Source organism: Uranotaenia lowii, chromosome 1 (genome assembly GCF_029784155.1).
Source record: "Uranotaenia lowii strain MFRU-FL chromosome 1, ASM2978415v1, whole genome shotgun sequence".
Taxonomy (NCBI): domain Eukaryota; kingdom Metazoa; phylum Arthropoda; class Insecta; order Diptera; family Culicidae; genus Uranotaenia; species Uranotaenia lowii.
Genome location: NC_073691.1, coordinates 11,667,284 through 11,685,218, shown reverse-complemented (window position 1 = coordinate 11,685,218; position 17,935 = coordinate 11,667,284).

The window sequence follows — 17,935 nt, the reverse complement described above, 5'->3', positions numbered from 1 at the left end:
AGGCCAGGTAAACACATTTGAGAAGCTTATTTATTTGAAAGTATGTTTGAAGTTTTTTGAGGTATTTACTTTTTCAATCAATCCTAAGGAATCTGATTTAAAAATTTCAAATTAAAAAGAAGATTTAAATTAAATTATGATCATAACTGAAATTGATCATTGATTAAATAAACGTTTCGAGGAGGACCAAGGGCCATTGGAAACTCACCTATGGTTTACTGAGAAAGATCACAAAATGAGTCGAAGGGCAAAAATTAAAGGGCAAACTTGTACCGCACCACCCGAACGGTGTCAAAAATAAAAACACCGATCTGATATGTCGGTCATAATTTTGCTTCAGCGATATTTATATGCCCATAATGACAATAATAAAATCAGCAAAATGGTCCCTCGATCCAGGAAGATGCTGCGTCCTGTCGCCGCGAAGTCGATAAGTTGCCGCCATTTACCCGGAGCGATATTTGGTACCGCACCGATCGGTTGATCGGAAATTCTGATTATGGTTGAAAATTTTTATCTGTCCCGGTAGATGACAGGGTCGCGTTTTTGGGAGAAAAAAACGAAATAAAAATTTGTAAAGAAAAAAAAAACAGAAACATATCATTTTTGCCGCAGAAAGAAGAAAACGAGCGTTTAAAAATCGAATAAAAACAACAAAAAAGAGGCGAGCAGAAAAAAAACGAACAGCTTGAATGACCGAAAATATTTAATTTAATAATTATGATGATCGTCATTATGGGCTCGTACAAAGCACCTAGCGGTTTTCTTTTTTCGGCCTTCAGTTTTAACATTTTTCGATCCCATCTCGATGAGGCCGGTGGAAGAAAAAGTGTAATGTGAACTTGCCAGAAAATTTGTTTCCGATCATTGTGCATCGATAAAGCTTGAGCGTGCCTTTTACGGAACACAAATCGGTGTCATTGTTTTGATTGCAAGCTGGCAAAGTGGCGAAAGAAATGAAAAGTGAAGGCAATTAGACACTAATTATGGCACAGATTCGGGCAATTAGAGATCGTCTGATGTTTCGGTTTGGGCCAATTTTGGGCGCACTTTTATGCTTTCAGCCATATCGGCGGAGCGAATGAATAAAATTGTTTAGCTAAGCATGTTTGTTTGCATTTTTTTTTTATAAAATTCAACAACACAAAAGACTATTGACAAATTTTACTATGGCGACCGTGAAAAAAATGTACTCTGCAGACTTTGCAGTTGAGATGTAAGTTTCAAATATCTAATTCAGATAACAGATTTGGACCATCGGTATGTTTTTTTTTTGGGATAAGAAGTTTTAATTTTGGTTGATATTTAGCTACTAGAGATACACATTTCACTTCACATCACATCAGGTCTATCTCTAGCCGTTCCATATCCATCATCTACTGTCGATCACGATTTCTTTGAACGAAACGGATCTAGATCGATCGTTCCAAACGATCTCACGATCTTCAAGCTGCTGCGTGCTTAGACAACTTGAAGCAAAAGATGAATGAACAGAGAGCGGGCGGCATAGCTTAAGATATAGGCAGGCAATTTTCCTCCATCTAGAAAGATCATGTCTGTACCAGTTTATCATAATTAACACCTTGTTGGTACTCTTACGGAGCCAATCGACACCTGAAGATACAGTTGAGTCTCACTCAACTGAAGCTTTTTGGTGGCGCGATCCGGAACTAGTTACCATATAGACTCAACAGAGGCTATAATTATCAATTATTTCCGAAATTCCAATTTTTGTCTTCGACAATACTCTTCGAATTTCTCCGCACGATCAAGAGTGGCCAACACGTATGTGTGATTCGACTTTGGTTTTATTTATCATCATTTTGGTATGTTGCCGCACTTTTTTTATGATCCATCGAGCCTTTTTAGAGGCAGATTATTGGTGGCCAGAAGAAAGTGACGATCGGAACGCGCGGGCATCTGTAACCTGCTTTTGAGGGGAGCATTCTTTTTTTTTTCCTTTTCTTCCGGTGCGATGTGATAAACCAACCTGCCGCTAATCAATCAATGAAAGTGGATGCCATTCAGTTCAGGTGTTGTCATACCAAGATGGTTTTATTGCTACTGCTGTTTAGGCCGTTGGCAATAATGGCGAATTTGGTCCCGGACCTGATCCCCATCATTCGTTGCTTGGTTGTTGTACGAGCTTTTGGAGTTTTTGTTGTCATCAGATGTACGAAGAATGCTGCGAAATTAAAAATTAATATCATGGAAATGAAAATTTCGAGTGACTATTTTCTAGTTCGTTTCATACCTTTAAGCATGATTTCATTATGACTGACGTTTGGTCTCTCAAGCGGAATGCAGCAAAAAAAAAAAAACATAATGAACAGAACATTCGATTTGATTTTTTATTCTCATGCATTGCTCCGTAAATCAGAAGACAGAAGTTAGAAATATATTAAAAATATTTGAAATTTTTAACAATTTTTGTATCTTTAGACATTTTTGATATTTTTGACATTTTTTAAAATTTTTGGTTTGTCTGACATTTTGAACACTTTTGAAATTTTTAACATTTTGTACCTTTTTGTCATTTTTGTCATTTTTGTCATTTTTTACATTTTTGTCTTTTTTGTCATTTTTGTCATTTTTGTCATTTTTGTCATTTTTGTCATTTTTGTCATTTTTGTCATTTTTGTCATTTTTGTCATTTTTGTCATTTTTGTAATTTCTGCCATTTTTGTTATTTTGCCATTTTTGTTATTTTGTCATTTTTGTCATTTTTGTCATTTTTGTCATTTTTGACATTTTTGACATTTTTTACATTTTTTACATTTTTTACATTTTTGACATTTTTTACATTTTTTACATTTTTTACATTTTTTACATTTTTGTAATTCTTGCCATTTTTGTCATTTTTGTCATTTTTGTCATATTTGACATATTTGTCATATTTGTCATATTTGTCATATTTGTCATTTTTGTCATTTTTGTTTTGTCATTTTTGTCATTTTTGTCATTTTTGTCATTTTTATCATTTTTGTCATTTTTGTCATTTTTGTCATTTTTGTCATTTTTGTCATTTTTGTCATTTTTGTCATTTTTGTCATTTTTGTCATTTTTGTCATTTTTGTCATTTTTGTCATTTTTGTCATTATTGTCATTTTTGTCATTTTTGTCATTTTTGTCATTTTTGTCATTTTTGTCATTTTTGTCATTTTTGTCATTTTTGACAATTTTGACATTTTTGTCATTTTTGACACTTTTGACATTTTTGACATTTTTGACATTTTTGACATTTTTGTCATTTTTGACATTTTTGACAATTTTGACAGTTTTGACAATTTTGACAGTTTTGACAATTTTGACATTTTGACAATTTTGAAAATGTTGTTAATTTTGTCAATTTTGACAATTTTGATAATATTGATAATTTTGACAATTTTGACAATTTTGACAATTTTGACTATTTTGACAATTTTGACAATTTTGACAATTTTGACAATTTTGACAATTTTGACAATTTTGACAATTTTGACAATTTTGACAATTGTGACAATTTTGACATCTTTGAAAATTTCGAACATTTCGGCAGTTTTGACATTTTTTACATTTTTTACATTGACAATTTCTACAATTTAGGAAATTTCGACAGAGTCATGCATGGTTGAATCAACCATGCGACGATGATGCTTCCCCTTGAAGAATTTTTCTGTTGTTTTCAATCATCATCCCCAGCTGTTTTTGGAAATGAAACAGAGTATTGCAAAATGGAAATGCCCTTTTGAGTTCTTTTACATGATGTTATCTATTCTACTGAAATCGTTTATTTGTAAAAGTTTATTTATAGTGTGATATTAAGTTTTCTATTAGATTGAAAGATTTCTTTTTGAACACTATGCTTGCTCCATACATAACTCACAATTTGCGGAATGCCACGCTCAGATAACGTCTTGTTACGATCATTGATCCGTTTCCAAGAAAAACTTTTGATTTCGTTTGAAAAATGCCATGCGCGACCTCTCTCGTTTGATCCACAGCGACAAAAACTAACTTGGAAAACTAGTTTTTCTCTTGATGCCCATTGCCCAGGCCAAGCTGCTGTGTTTTTCCTTTCCATTTGCGAATGCAATATAGGTTTTTCTCTCCCATAATTTCCCAGCCAGACTTCTATTTGGCTTGTCTGACCACGCATTTCGTTCCATAGAGGAATGCCGCAATCGCCGAGCCGTGTCAGTGTGGCGTGGAGCGCAACAGGATCTATGGCAGATTCGCAAAAGCATATATCAACAACAGCTGGTTCTTGTTTGTGGCCGTCATCATCATCCTATTCGGTTGGCTTCAGGGTAAGGCAGATGATACCTCACAACCGTTGGTCGGGTCCGTCTCCGGGCCAGAAGCCAATCCGTCAGGTTTTGTTTTCACTTTTTTTCAAACATCTGGTATGGACCCCATCGGAGATCCTCCGGCAACTCTGCTAGACGATCAGCGAAATGGCAAGTGCTGTATGTCCTCCCGCGGGAAAATCTTCCATTATCCAAGTCCAAGTCTCCTGGGGTAGATGGCGAAGTTGATGGTGGATGTGGCCGCGAGACACCTGGTATGCGAAAACAGATAGCTTTGGAGAAAAGATGATACCGAACATGGATCTTGTCACTGCTAACTACAGCTAGCCGGCATCAGCAGAAGGCTTCATTCGGCGTTATCCGGCCGCCTTAAAGGTTCCTCTCCGTGCGTCCCAATATGGCCTCAGCTCCGGCTTCAAGAAGTACCTGTTTGACACATATTTTATGTGAATCGTTGTCATCGTCGTGGTCTTCGAACTTTGGCTAAAGCAGTGACACGTACTTTAAGAAACACTGAAAGGAAAAAAAAACCAGAGAGAGCCTCGAGTTTTCCGATTGATGGCGATACTTATCAATTGATTTCTAATCGACCTCGCGCGAGCACTCCCCGAAACCCAACTTAGCAACAAACAAAACCCGTCCAGGAACTTTGGTGGACCTTGCTCGGCACTAAGTCACTCTGGCAATTTGACTCCAAGAAGAGGGTAACTTCTCTTGGGGTGACAGACCACGGATGCTAGAGCTTGTTTACTCAGAAAGTAATTTTTTGCTACGGCGGCAGCTTTCGGCCAATCCAACCGAATGCTGCTGCAGATCAGCGTCCGGTTCTGGCTGCTGTTGATCTCTGCTAGTTATAAGTCAAATTGGAGTGATAAGTGAAATCGTTGACGTGTTGTTTCGTCACCAACTCCCGATAGGTCCACCACTAACCAACACAAGACAAGGCAACCAACTCTGGAGCATCGGAAGGTTGATACAGGGAGCAGCTAACTTTATGATCTGGTTTCATGGACTGCCTATGATCACCAAACATAACATAAAAATGATCGGTCTATTAAGATTTCCATCTCGTACGTAAACAATATTGTTTAAGAACTAGCATTGACATTGATTTTATAGAGTAAGATAGTCAGGAGGCAATAGGAAAACCTCCAGTTCACGGAAAAATAATCGATGATGTACGAAAATTGGGCCAAATTCTAGCATGTCCTTTCAATAAACTTTTAATATCGTAGATAAGGAACACTACAGAAAAATTTATAATCAGACGACATGAAAACACATAACATAAAATAACATAACATAACATAACATACACAACATAACATTTTTGTAATTTTTGTCATTTTTGTCATTTGTAATTTTTGTCATTTGTAATTTTTGTAAGTTTCTTAATTTTTGAAATTTTTGTAATTTTTGTCATTTTTGTCATTTTTGTCATTGTTGTCATTTTTGTCATTTTTGTCATTTTTGTCATTTTTGTCATTTTTGTCATTTTTGTCATTTTTGTCATTTTTGTCATTTTTGTCATTTTTGTCATTTTTGTCATTTTTGTCATTTTTGTCATTTTTGTCATTTTTGTCATTTTTGTCATTTTTGTCATTTTTGTCATTTTTGTCATTTTTGTCATTTTTGTCATTTTTGTCATTTTTGTCATTTTTGTCATTTTTGTCATTTTTGTCATTTTTGTCATTTTTGTCATTTTTGTCATTTTTGTCATTTTTGTCATTTTTGACATTTTTGACTGTTGAAATCTAAGTTACAACGCAGGTTTCAGTGGTGGAATAGAGTTAATCTTTATTCGTTTTGTTCGTCAAGTCCTTAAATAATACTTATAACATAAGCGATAGCTATTTACAATATTCACTGAAGTGATATCCTCACTTATTAGTTTTCTCATTTTCGTGTGATATTCTGAGTTAACCACTCAGAATATCTGGCAACACTGGTGAGTTACTACGAACCTAAATTGAATTGTTTGGCTTCACAGTGTGATGATGTAAACATTTGTACCGTGTTTACCATCATCAGCTGTCATCATCAATCATCACCGCTATTGTTTCAATTGCGAATTGACTCAAAGCATGAGGAACCAAACAAACTGTTTTGGTTCTGCTCGTGGCAGCAGAAGCTGCTGCTTGCTGTTACCAAGGAAAACGTAAGTTTTAACATTGACATTTTTGACATTTTTGTCATTTTTGTCATTTTTGTCATTTTTGTCATTTTTGTCATTTTTGTCATTTTTGTCATTTTTGTCATTTTTGTCATTTTTGTCATTCTTGTAATTTTTGTAATTTTTGTAATTTTTGTCATTTTTGTCATTTTTGTAATTTTTGTCATTTTTCTAATTTTTGTCATTTTTGTCATTGTTGTCATTGTTGTCATTTTTGTCATTTTTGTCATTTTTGTCATTTTTGTCATTTTTGTCATTTTTGTCATTTTTGTCATTTTTGTCATCTTTGTCATTGTTGTCATTTTTGTCATTTTTGTCATTTTTGTCATTTTTGTCATTTTTGTCATTTTTGTCATTTTTGTCATTTTTGTCATTTTTGTCATTTTTGTCATTTTTGTCATTTTTGTCATTTTTGTCATTTTTGTCATTTTTGTCATTTTTGTCATTTTTGTCATTTTTGTCATTTTTGTCATTTTTGTCATTTTTGTCATTTTTGTCATTTTTGTCATTTTTGTCATTTTTGTCATTTTTGTCATTTTTGTCATTTTTGTCATTTTTGTCATTTTTGTCATTTTTGTCATTTTTGTCATTTTTGTCATTTTTGTCATTTTTGTCATTTTTGTCATTTTTGTCATTTTTGTCATTGTTGTCATTTTTGTCATTTTTGTCATTTTTGTCATTTTTGTCATTTTTGTCATTTTTGTCATTTTTGTCATTTTTGTCATTTTTGTCATTTTTGTCATTTTTGTCATTTTTGTCATTTTTGTCATTTTTGTCATTTTTGTCATTTTTGTCATTTTTGTCATTTTTGTCATTTTTGTCATTTTTGTCATTTTTGTCATTTTTGTCATTTTTGTCATTTTTGTCATTTTTGTCATTTTTGTCATTTTTGTCATTTTTGTCATTTTTGTCATTTTTGTCATTTTTGTCATTTTTGTCATTTTTGTCATTTTTGTCATTTTTGTCATTTTTGTCATTTTTGTCATTTTTGTCATTTTTGTCATTTTTGTCATTTTTGTCATTTTTGTCATTTTTGTCATTTTTGTCATTTTTGTCATTTTTGTCATTTTTGTCATTTTTGTCATATTCAAGGACTAATAAAATCGTGTATACGAGTGGCGATTCCCCCTCGTCTACGATTTTTACCCGTAAAGGTTCGCCAAAGCGCGAGCAGGCTGTGAAAAAAAATCCCTTAGGCTCGCGAACCATAGGAAACACGAGCGAGGCAGTCCAACCAACAGACGATTCTTTTGGATTTTGAATCCTGTCTCGCTCGTGGAAATCGTAACATACATGAAAATTTTTCCCCGCGATTTTGGCTCACGAACCATTTAGCGAAAAGGTTCATGAACTTTTTTTGGAAGGGAACGCGTGGTTATTCGATTTTCTTCCGTAGGCAGGCTGTGCGTCTCTTTAGGTACGCGTACGGGTAATAAATTGTGCTTCAAGCAGCAGCAGGAAGTTCTTCATTTTCCACTGTTATTTCAATTATTGTATGGAATATTTCTGTTTTATTTTTAAGTTTATTAAAAAAAATTTTTTTTTGATAACTTACAGCGTTTTAAGATTAACGAAACTCTAAATATTAAATCAAAATCATTCTGCCATGTCAACTCCTGCGTGGTCAAAGGAGAAATAAACAAAGCTTTTTGACAAAATTATGGATTTGAATGGACACAAGAAGGCCCTAATAATGTTCTTTAACAACCGTTTAAGGAATAAATAATCAAATCAAATCTTAGAGCCTTACAATTTCATCCAAATCACTAGATTTCTGTAGTAGAGGTTGAGTGTAAAATTCCATAACTGTTTTTTAAATTTGGAAAAGCCAACCACGATTCCATATGTAAAGTTTCAATAAGAAAACACATGCAAACGTATCAATGATTATTTTGGATTAAAGTGAATATCATAAAAAATGGATAAATTAATTCAATAATAATAATAATAAAGAAGAACTTGAAAGTAATTTTTCTTTAAAAAAAATAAACTTTCTTGAGGGGTTTAGGCTTGAGGGATACAAATATCTACGGAAACTTGCTTCTCACATGCCCCTCTCCTCTCCTTATTCACATGCCCCTAAAAGGATGAAGAAATAATGAAACCCTTAGTTCCAACGGCTTTTGCAAAGAATTGAATTCTTTTTAATTTATAAGAAGACGAAACAATTTTCCAAGAAGAGAAAAAAGCCGAATTATAAGAGTGCATACTTTATTTTGTCAAAGCGAAAACGGACTTTGACCACAATAACGGGACGGTAGTTTTTAAATATTACAATAAATTCATGTTATTCTCAATTCAAATCTTTTAAATAAAAAAAATGTGTATGATACTCAATCAATGATAAAAACCGATAGAATTAATGATACGTCGGAAAATAAATTACAAATTTGCATTGTTATTTTTAAATTATAATGATTTCTAACTTTAACTCTACTTATGTCAATATAAAGCCTGAGAAATATAGAAATTCAACTGAGATCATATGCTCCCTATTGCTATAGTTTATTGCAATACATTCGTTGCATCCAAAATCAGATGAATTAAAAAAAGATCTTTTTTATTTCAAAACAGAAGTAAAAAAGCAGTTTTCAAAAATTTAAATGCAAATTTTTCAATTATAGTTATCTTTAACAGTAATTTTGAACTTGATCTTGATCAAACTCATGGATTTGAAATCTACGTTTATTGCCTGGATTTCTTTTGATTGAGCTTGTTGAATTTGTTTCCAGCTATTTTTAATTCGTCATTATAATCTGCTCATAAACTGAAAATGATATTAGAGAAATAACGATTCTTTCTTATCTAATGTTGTCTGATTTCCCGGTTTTATTCGGGTTTGCCTGGACATTCAATACAAAATTTTGAAACAGTCCTGGACGGCCCGGTTGCCTGGATTTCATTGAAAAATGCCCGGATTTTGCCCGGTTATATTCACTTTATTTGGAAAATCAAAATAACAAACTCCTCCAAAACGGAATTTTTTGAGAAAAAATAATCATGAAAGGTGTTTTGGATCTTAAAGTACGATTCAAAACCTGTCGATAAGTTCTGATGAACAAAAAATGTTTTTTTGCCAAATAATGCTCGGATTTATGGACATTTTTAAAATTAATTGCCCGAATTTTGCTAGGTTTTTATTTAAAATTGCCTGGTTTGTCCGGTTCGGAAACGCGTCAAGCGAAAAAACTAGATATCTTGTATTTGGTCCGCAATGAGTTAACATTGAAATTCTTAATTATCTTAATGGTTTTCCCTCGCTTTCAAAACTTCATCGCACGGTTAACTCCTTTTTTCTGCCATGACATGAAATTTGAAATTCCAAACTTATATAACTTCCTCAATTTGAACTTCGGAAGAAACTTGAAAATAACAAAGGGGATACAATTAGGATGCCGGAGTAGCACATTTCTAGGTTGGACTTGTATTTTTTTGTTTATCCTTCCCCCACCCCATACATCTTTTTAGGATGCGGAGGAACTTTTTATCCTTCGGATAATTAATACAATATTTTTTCTATCTGTTACTGGGCCAGATTGCATCCTTTCGAAACTCTATATACAAATTTGCCAAATTTGACGTTGTTTAACATCAGAAAGGAAAAACTTCAATTCACAAATTATATACATCGTTTAAATTTACAACACTGTAAATTATTTTCAAGAAATTGTTATGAAAACTTTAAAAATTCAATTTATTTCATCTGTCCACGCGTTGCATTTGGCGCAATCAACAACCATGTGGAGACAAAATAACGAAACGGAAAACCCGACCATCAAGTGTGCAATGCGTTTTCCAATTTGGTTCACGAACCAGAATCGCGAGGTTCGTGAGGTTTTCTGCCACGGCTCGCTCACGATTTTCTGGCGATCGGATTCCCCTTGAAAAAAATCCCCTACAATCACGTGTTTGCTGAGTCGCGAACCTACTGTGGTCAGAACTCTTGTGAACTACGCGCGGTTTTGTTTCTTGGCTGCTCCGATTTGAATACGATTTTTTTAGTCCTTGGTCATATTTGTGATTTTTGTCATTTTTGTGATTTTTGTGATTTTTGTGATTTTTGTAATTTTTGTAATTTTTGTAATTTTTGTAATTTTTGTAATTTTTGTAATTTTTGTAATTTTTGTAATTTTTGTAATTTTTGTAATTTTTGTAATTTTTGTAATTTTTGTAATTTTTGTAATTTTTGTAATTTTTGTAATTTTTGTTATTTTTGTAATTTTTGTAATTTTTAAAATTTTTGTAATTTTTGTAATTTTTGTCATTTTTGTCATTTTTGTATTTTTTGTAATTTTTGTAATTTTTGTTATTTATGTAATTTTTGTCATTTTTTTAATTTTTGTCATTTTTGTAATTTTTGTCATTTTTGTCATTTTTGTTATGTGTGTAATTTTTGAAATTTTTGTCATTTTTGTAATTTATGTAATTTTTGTAATTTTTGTAATTTTTGTAATGTTTGTAATTTTTGTAATTTTTGTAATTTTTGTAATTTTTATAATTTTTGTAATTTTTGTAATTTTTGTAATTTTTGTAATTTTTAAAATTTTTGTAATTTTTGTAATTTTTGTCATTTTTGTCATTTTTGTAATTTTTGTAATTTTTGTAATTTTTGTAATTTTTGTTATTTATGTAATTTTTGTATTTTTTTTAATTTTTGTCATTTTTGTAATTTTTGTCATTTTTGTCATTTTTGTTATGTGTGTAATTTTTGAAATTTTTGTCATTTTTGTAATTTATGTAATTTTTGCAATTTTTGTATTTTTTTGTAATTTTTGTCATTTTTGTGTAATTTTTGTTATTTTGTAATTTTTGTAATTTTTCTAATTTTTGTAATTTTTGTAAAATTTGTAATTTTTGTAATTTTTGTAATATTTGTAATTTTTGTAATTTTTGTAATTTTTGTAATTTTTGTAATTTTTGTAATTTTTGTAATTTTTGTAATTTTTGTAATTTTTGTAATTTTTGTAATTTTTGTAATTTTTGTAATTTTTGTAATTTTTGTAATTTTTGTAATTTTTGTAATTTTTGTAATTTTTGTAATTTTTGTAATTTTTGTAATTTTTGTAATTTTTGTAATTTTTGTCATTTTTGTCATTTTTGTCATTTTTGTAAATTTTGTATTTTTTGTAATTTTTGTTATGTGTGTAATTTTTGAAATTTTTGTCATTTTTGTAATTTATGTAATTTTTGTAATTTTTGTATTTTTTTGTAATTTTTGTCATTTTTGTGTAATTTTTGTTATTTTGTAATTTTTGTAATTTTTCTAATTTTTGTAATTTTTGTAAAATTTGTAATTTTTGTAATTTTTGTAATATTTGTAATTTTTGTAATTTTTGTAATTTTTGTAATTTTTGTTATTGTTGTCATTTTTGTAATTTTTGTAATTTTTGTTATTTCTGTCATTTTTGTCATTTTTGTAATTTTTGTAATTTTTGTAATATTTGTCATTTTTGTAATATTTGTAATTTTTGTCTGTTTCGTCATTTTTTGTCAATTTTGTCAATTTTGTCATTTTTGTCATTTTTGCCATTTTTGTCATTTTTGTCATTTTTGTCATTTTTGTCATTTTTGTCATTTTTGTCATTTTTGTCATTTTTGTCATTTTTGTCATTTTTGTCATTTTTGTCATTTTTGTCATTTTTGTCATTTTTGTCATTTTTGTCATTTTTGTCATTTTTGTCATTTTTGTCATTTTTGTCATTTTTGTCATTTTTGTCATTTTTGTCATTTTTGTCATTTTTGTCATTTTTGTCATTTTTGTCATTTTTGTCATTTTTGTCATTTTTGTCATTTTTGTCATTTTTGTCATTTTTGTCATTTTTGTCATTTTTGTCATTTTTGTCATTTTTGTCATTTTTGTCATTTTTGTCATTTTTGTCATTTTTGTCATTTTTGTCATTTTTGTCATTTTTGTCATTTTTGTCATTTTTGTCATTTTTGTCATTTTTGTCATTTTTGTCATTTTTGTCATTTTTTGTCATTTTTGTCATTTTTGTCAATTTTGTCATTTTTGTCATTTTTGTCATTTTTGTCGTTTTTGTCATTTTTGTCATTTTTGTCATTTTTGTCATTTTTGTCATTTTTGTCATTTTTGTCATTTTTGTCATTTTTGTCATTTTTGTCATTTTTGTCATTTTTGTCATTTTTGTCATTTTTGTCATTTTTGTCATTTTTGTCATTTTTGTCATTTTTGTCATTTTTGTCATTTTTGTCATTTTTGTCATTTTTGTCATTTTTGTCATTTTTGTCATTTTTGTCATTTTTGTCATTTTTGTCATTTTTGTCATTTTTGTCATTTTTGTCATTTTTGTCATTTTTGTCATTTTTGTCATTTTTGTCATTTTTGTCATTTTTGTCATTTTTGTCATTTTTGTCATTTTTGTAATTTTTGTCATTTTTGTCATGTTTGTCATTTTTGTCATTTTTGTCATTTTTGTCATTTTTGTCATTTTTGTCATTTTTGTCATTTTTGTCATTTTTGTCATTTTTGTCATTTTTGTCATTTTTGTCATTTTTGTCATTTTTGTCATTTTTGTCATTTTTGTCATTTTTGTCATTTTTGTCATTTTTGTCATTTTTGTCATTTTTGTCATTGTTGTCATTTTTGTCATTTTTTTCATTTTTGTCATTTTTGTCATTTTTGTCATATTGTCATTTTTGTCATTTTTGTCATTTTTGTCATTTTTGTCATTTTTGTCATTTTTGTCATTTTTGTCATTTTTGTCATTTTTGTCATTTTTGTCATTTTTGTCATTTTTGTCATTTTTGTCATTTTTGTCATTTTTGTCATTTTTGTCATTTTTGTCATTTTTGTCATTTTTGTCATTTTTGTCATTTTTGTCATTTTTGTCATTTTTGTCATTTTTGTCATTTTTGTCATTTTTGTCATTTTTGTCATTTTTGTCATTTTTGTCATTTTTGTCATTTTTGTCATTTTTGTCATTTTTGTCATTTTTGTCATTTTTGTCATTTTTGTCATTTTTGTCATTTTTGTCATTTTTGTCATTTTTGTCATTTTTGTCATTTTTGTCATTTTTGTCATTTTTGTCATTTTTGTCATTTTTGTCATTTTTGTCATTTTTGTCATTTTTGTCATTTTTGTCATTTTTGTCATTGTTGTCATTTTTGTCATTTTTGTCATTTTTGTCATTTTTGTCATTTTTGTCATTTTTGTCATTTTTGTCATTTTTGTCATTTTTGTCATTTTTGTCATTTTTGTCATATTGTCATTTTTGTCATTTTTGTCATTTTTGTCATTTTTGTCATTTTTGTCATTTTTGTCATTTTTGTCATTTTTGTCATTTTTGTCATTTTTGTCATTTTTGTCATTTTTGTCATTTTTGTCATTTTTGTCATTTTTGTCATTTTTGTCATTTTTGTCATTTTTGTCATTTTTGTCATTTTTGTCATTTTTGTCATTTTTGTCATTTTTGTCATTTTTGTCATTTTTGTCATTTTTGTCATTTTTGTCATTTTTGTCATTTTTGTCATTTTTGTCATTTTTGTCATTTTTGTCATTTTTGTCATTTTTGTCATTTTTGTCATTTTTGTCATTTTTGTCATTTTTGTCATTTTTGTCATTTTTGTCATTTTTGTCATTTTTGTCATTTTTGTCATTTTTGTCATTTTTGTCATTTTTGTCATTTTTGTCATTTTTGTCATTTTTGTCATTTTTGTCATTTTTGTCATTTTTGTCATTTTTGTCATTTTTGTCATTTTTGTCATTTTTGTCATTTTTGTCATTTTTGTCATTTTTGTCATTTTTGTCATTTTTGTCATTTTTGTCATTTTTGTCATTTTTGTCATTTTTGTCATTTTTGTCATTTTTGTCATTTTTGTCATTTTTGTCATTTTTGTCATTTTTGTCATTTTTGTCATTTTTGTCATTTTTGTCATTTTTGTCATTTTTGTCATTTTTGTCATTTTTGTCATTTTTGTCATTTTTGTCATTTTTGTCATTTTTGTCATTTTTGTCATTTTTGTCATTTTTGTCATTTTTGTCATTTTTGTCATTTTTGTCATTTTTGTCATTTTTGTCATTTTTGTCATTTTTGTCATTTTTGTCATTTTTGTCATTTTTGTCATTTTTGTCATTTTTGTCATTTTTGTCATTTTTGTCATTTTTGTCATTTTTGTCATTTTTGTCATTTTTGTCATTTTTGTCATTTTTGTCATTTTTGTCATTTTTGTCATTTTTGTCATTTTTGTCATTTTTGTCATTTTTGTCATTTTTGTCATTTTTGTCATTTTTGTCATTTTTGTCATTTTTGTCATTTTTGTCATTTTTGTCATTTTTGTCATTTTTGTCATTGTTGTCATTTTTGTCATTTTTGTCATTTTTGTCATTTTTGTCATTTTTGTCATTTTTGTCATTTTTGTCATTTTTGTCATTTTTGTCATTTTTGTCATTTTTGTCATTTTTGTCATTTTTGTCATTTTTGTCATTTTTGTCATTTTTATCATTTTTGTCATTTTTGTCATTTTTGTCATTTTTGTCATTTTTGTCATTTTTGTCATTTTTGTCATTTTTGTCATTTTTGTCATTTTTGTCATTTTTGTCATTTTTGTCATTTTTGTCATTTTTGTCATTTTTGTCATTTTTGTCATTTTTGTCATTTTTGTCATTTTTGTCATTTGTGTCATTTTTGTCATTTTTGTCATTTTTGTCATTTTTGTCATTTTTGTCATTTTTGTCATTTTTGTCATTTTTGTCATTTTTGTCATTTTTGTCATTTTTGTCATTTTTGTCATTTTTGTCATTTTTGTCATTTTTGTCATTTTTGTCATTTTTGTCATTTTTGTCATTTTTGTCATTTTTGTCATTTTTGTCATTTTTGTCATTTTTGTCATTTTTGTCATTTTTGTCATTTTTGTCATTTTTGTCATTTTTGTCATTTTTGTCATTTTTGTCATTTTTGTCATTTTTGTCATTTTTGTCATTTTTGTCATTTTTGTCATTTTTGTCATTTTTGTCATTTTTGTCATTTTTGTCATTTTTGTCATTTTTGTCATTTTTGTCATTTTTGTCATTTTTGTCATTTTTGTCATTTTTGTCATTTTTGTCATTTTTGTCATTTTTGTCATTTTTGTCATTTTTGTCATTTTTGTCATTTTTGTCATTTTTGTCATTTTTGTCATTTTTGTCATTTTTGTCATTTTTGTTATTTTTGTCATTTTTGTCATTTTTGTCATTTTTGTCATTTTTGTCATTTTTGTCATTTTTGTCATTTTTGTAATTTTTGTAATTTTTGTAATTTTTGTAATTTTTGTAATTTTTGTAATTTTTGTAATTTTTGTAATTTTTGTAATTTTTGTAATTTTTGTAATTTTTGTAATTTTTGTAATTTTTGTAATTTTTGTAATTTTTGTAATTTTTGTAATTTTTGTAATTTTTGTAATTTTTGTAATTTTTGTAATTTTTGTAATTTTTGTAATTTTTGTAATTTTTGTAATTTTTGTAATTTTTGTAATTTTTGTAATTTTTGTAATTTTTGTAATTTTTGTAATTTTTGTAATTTTTGTAATTTTTGTAATTTTTGTAATTTTTGTAATTTTTGTAATTTTTGTAATTTTTGTAATTTTTGTAATTTTTGTAATTTTTGTAATTTTTGTAATTTTTGTAATTTTTGTAATTTTTGTAATTTTTGTAATTTTTGTAATTTTTGTAATTTTTGTAATTTTTGTAATTTTTGTAATTTTTGTAATTTTTGTAATTTTTGTAATTTTTGTAATTTTTGTAATTTTTGTAATTTTTGTAATTTTTGTAATTTTTGTAATTTTTGTAATTTTTGTAATTTTTGTAATTTTTGTAATTTTTGTAATTTTTGTAATTTTTGTAATTTTTGTAATTTTTGTAATTTTTGTAATTTTTGTCATTTTTGTAATTTTTGTAATTTTTGTCATTTTTGTAATTTTTTTAATTTTTGTAATTTTTGTAATTTTTGTAATTTTTGTAATTTTTGTAATTTTTGTCATTTTTGTCATTTTTGTCATTTTTGTCATTTTTGTCATTTTTGTCATTTTTGTCATTTTTGTCATTTTTGTCATTTTTGTCATTTTTGTCATTTTTGTCATTTTTGTCATTTTTGCCATTTTTGTCATTTTTGTCATTTTTGTCATTTTTGTCATTTTTGTCATTTTTGTCATTTTTGTCATTTTTGTCATTTTTGTCATTTTTGTCATTTTTGTCATTTTTGTCATTTTTGTCATTTTTGTCATTTTTGTCATTTTTGTCATTTTTGTCATTTTTGTCATTTTTGTCATTTTTGTCATTTTTGTTATTTTTGTCATTTTTGTCATTTTTGTCATTTTTGTCATTTTTGTCATTTTTGTCATTTTTGTCATTTTTGTCATTTTTGTCATTTTTGTCATTTTTGTCATTTTTGTCATTTTTGTGATTTTTGTCATTGTTATCTTTTTTTTTTCATTTTTGACATTTTTGACATTTTTGACATTTTTGACATTTTTGACATTTTTGACATTTTTGACATTTTTGACATTTTTGACATTTTTGACATTTTTGACATTTTTGACATTTTTGACATTTTTGACATTTTTGACATTTTTGACATTTTTGACATTTTTGACTATTTTTGACATTTTAGATTTTTTTTCCGTCCTTGTTATTTTTGCCATTTTGACAATTTTCACATTTTTGACACTTTTGACATGATAAGAACGTATCATAACATAACATAACATAACATAACCTTAAATATCATAACATAATATAACATAACTTAACATAACATAATATTACATAACCTAACATGGTATGACACAAATCACAAAATTGTCAAAAAGGAATAAAAATGATCAAAATGACCCGATACACAATGGGGAAAAAAGTGTACAAACCGCGAAGAAATTCAATATCTTTCGTGCTACATGACCCAAATCTATGAAAATATACTTTCTTTTGTAAAAATTTTCGGAGAATCGATTGGACATAGTTTCAAACGCCGCACAAGCTTACGAACGGAGATATAGTGCCTTTTTAACCCTTTATTCCCCAATATTTTGTAAACATTCCAGAAAAACACTGATTCGAACCAGAGAACCAGAGAAAAACGAGGAATCGAATGAAGGCTGTTTGAGCCGCCGCACGCTTCGGAAAATGATGTTATGGCTGTTTTACCTTCAATTCCCCTACATTTTCAAATTGTTAAGAAAAAGCATGTTCGGACTTGAAAATTTTGAATCTTTTGGGACGTATCTTGTGTGATTTTTTTCGAGGAATCCAATGGAGCCTGTTTGAGCCACCGCACGCGTTGGAAAATGGAGTTATGGCTGTTTTTACCCTCAATTCCCCTACAGTTTTCAATGGTTTAAGAAAAAATCATGTTCGGACTTTAAAATTTTGAACCAAATGGGTTGTATCTTATGTAATTTTTTCCAAGGAATCCAACGAAGCCTATTTGAGCCACCGCACGGATTGAAAACAGAAGTTATGGCTGTTTTACCCTCAATTTCC